We start from the raw sequence: 2,591 nt of genomic DNA, 5'->3' as shown, positions 1-2,591 counted from the left end.
GAAAACAGCCTCAGCTCCGGGACACACCTTTGTGCTACAATGGCCAGACCCTCCTACCGCGCCCCACATGTTCGTGCTAAGGAGTCTTCCTGAATTGGACTTAGTTTTAAAGGCGAGACTGGCAATAAGTATGATTCCTGCAGAGGAATTCGCTCCAAAGGATGGAAGGATGACTGACGGCCCATTTTAAAGAGGCTACAGGTTTCTGAGCAGATGGTGCAAATACAATCGCACAGACTTGGGTGCCAGCTCTGGCAGAACGCTCAGTTATCAGTGATGCATTTACCAGGGGCAGGACTCTCGCTTTTAACATATTCCCTGAAACTCTCACAAGCATTTCCTGGCTTCTTCAAGAAGCTGCTTGTGCAACTTGTTTTGCTCTAGAACTTGCCGTTGAAGGTCACGAATCATCTGACTGTGCCCGTCATCGTCGACGATGCTGGCCGAGGGGGAAGTGGGGCTGCGGTCATACCCTCCTTTCTTCTCCTGGTCTGGAGGGGGAGTCAGGCTTCCGATGAGCCAGAGAAGCTTGCCTCTGTTCCCTCCTCCCATCTTCCAGCTCCGTCTGGAGGTCGGCCTCCAAGCTCATCTTGGGGTGTCTGATTTGCTTGAGCGAGTCCAGCTGCTTTGGTGCTCTCTGCTCCACCTGCATTTTCTGCTTCTGCCTTGATGCCGTCAAGCCACCTCTGTCTGCCTGTTCTTGCGGGTGAAGCTGAAGGGAGCCCTGCACCAGCGCGCCCGGTCGGGGAGGCTCCTGTCTGGATTCGGGGCTGCACGAGAGCAGGTTCTCTTCATCGACAGATGTCCCTGCCTCGGGAGACCACGGTTTACTGTCATTCTCAACCACGCACTTGGCCATCCCATGGGATTTTTGGTTCCTGGGCTTGCTTAGTAACTTTTTCAAGCTGGTTCTGGACGGCGTCAGGTGGGCGTCCACCCCCGCTGGACTCGCGGGCTCCCCGGCGGGCACCACGTCCATCTCTGCATCTCTTGCGTTCCTCTTTCTCTGGCTCTCCCTTCTCCACGCCTGTGTCTCCTCAAAGCCCTGTTCTTCACTGGGGCTCTGATCCATCCCGGGCTTGAGATCCAGGTGCAAGTGCAGGTGTTTTCTCAGCTTCCGGATGGTATCAAACAACTCTTCAGAGGCAAACTCCAGCTCTCCCTACCACCTGCTCTTGTCACAGAGCTTTGCCAGCGGTGAGGCCCCCCTTCTGCAGGTCGAGCCGACTGGCCACAGCTGTTCCAGGTCGTCGGCTTTGCCCTCGGGGCTCTGATCCAAACAGTGGTTTTTCGGGCCTTGAAGACAAGCCGTTCGCTTCCCCAGCTGCCTCCTGCCGTCCTGGGCTGTTTTCGGTCTCCCGTTCCTCCACGCATTTAATCTCCCCTACAGCAGCCAAGAGCTTTCCCAAGTCTGTCCCTCTGCTCAGCCCAGGATCAATGGGACGGTGGCCCCCGCCGGTCTTCGTTGAAGGCACGTGTTTTCCTTTACTCCTCTCTGGTGGGCTCAGGGGACGAGGACTCAGGCCCGTGGCTCTGGAGGCTCCCTGCCTCTCCTGGTCCACCGCTCTTCTCCGGGACGTGGTGCACCAGGGCTGCCGTCAGACCAGCTCTTCCCTGTGTCCCTTCTCTTGCCGCACGGCCACTGTGTGCTTCCTCTCGGCCCTGGGCGACCTGGCTGCTCCTGGCTGGGTCGAGCCCTCTGAGTCAGGTTCATGGTCCTCGGCCAGTCTGCCCGCCACCGCCTCCCCTCCAACAGATGTGCTAAGTACAGCCTCTCCAGGCCTCGGACCTGCTGGCCTGGGGCCTCCTGCTGCTCTGCCTGCAGCTCCTCGGCCAAGCGCTGGGGCAGCTCTTGCACTGCTAGAGGTCCTGTCTCCTCTGCGGCGGCAGGTCTCCTTTCTCTCGGACGTGTAGCAATTGGTGCTTCTGCCTCAAAAGCAAGGCTTCGTTGTCGGGACTGGGGCTCCGCCAAGGGGCTCTCTCCGCGTTTCCTTTCATGTCGGGGGCCTTTGCAGACACGGCTTCGGAGAGAAGGTGGTGTGAACCAAGAGTGGAGGTTCCAGGGCACCAGGGCCGAGGAGCCACAGGTGCTACGGCCGTTTCACGGCAAGCCCACAGGGCAGGAAGATGCACAGCGCTGCCCGGAGCGTTCCGAGCACAGTGAGGCCCTGGAGACAAGGCACATGGGGCTCTGAGTGCAGGACAGGCCGGGGGACGTGACCCTCCAGATCACTCTCCTGACACCTGCCCACGAGGGTCTGTTCTCCGGCTCCCGATCTCTGTCTCATACGCCTTTAATGAGACCCGGCAGGGCAGCTGTTCTCAGTGGGGTGTGGTTTTGCTTCCCGGGGGGGCATGTGGCCATGTCTGGAGACAGTTTTGGTTGTCACAGCTGGAAGGGGGGGTGCTACACCCCCCTCCCTCCAGGACGGCCCCACGACAAACAGGGACCAGGCTCCAGATGTCCAGTGCTGGGGTTAAGACCCCACCTTCGGAGACAAGTTAGGGTTCACGTGGGGGTGATGCAAATGTCTGGCCCTCTGGAGGGAGCTACTTACAAATGAAAGGAGGAGGCGGTAAAGGAGGAGGAG

General features: G+C 59.2%; 1 pseudogene; it reads right to left on the bottom strand.

Moving 5' to 3' along the window:
* Positions 1 to 306: 306 nt before the first annotated feature.
* LOC114898781 lies at positions 307 to 2,570 on the bottom strand (annotated as a pseudogene).
* Positions 2,571 to 2,591: the final 21 nt, after the last annotated feature.

The sequence above is a fragment of the Monodon monoceros genome, unplaced genomic scaffold, assembly GCF_005190385.1.
Source record: "Monodon monoceros isolate NGI ecotype Baffin Bay Population unplaced genomic scaffold, NGI_Narwhal_1 Contig2873_ctg1, whole genome shotgun sequence".
Taxonomy (NCBI): domain Eukaryota; kingdom Metazoa; phylum Chordata; class Mammalia; order Artiodactyla; family Monodontidae; genus Monodon; species Monodon monoceros.
This window is presented reverse-complemented; position numbering and strand designations above follow the sequence as displayed.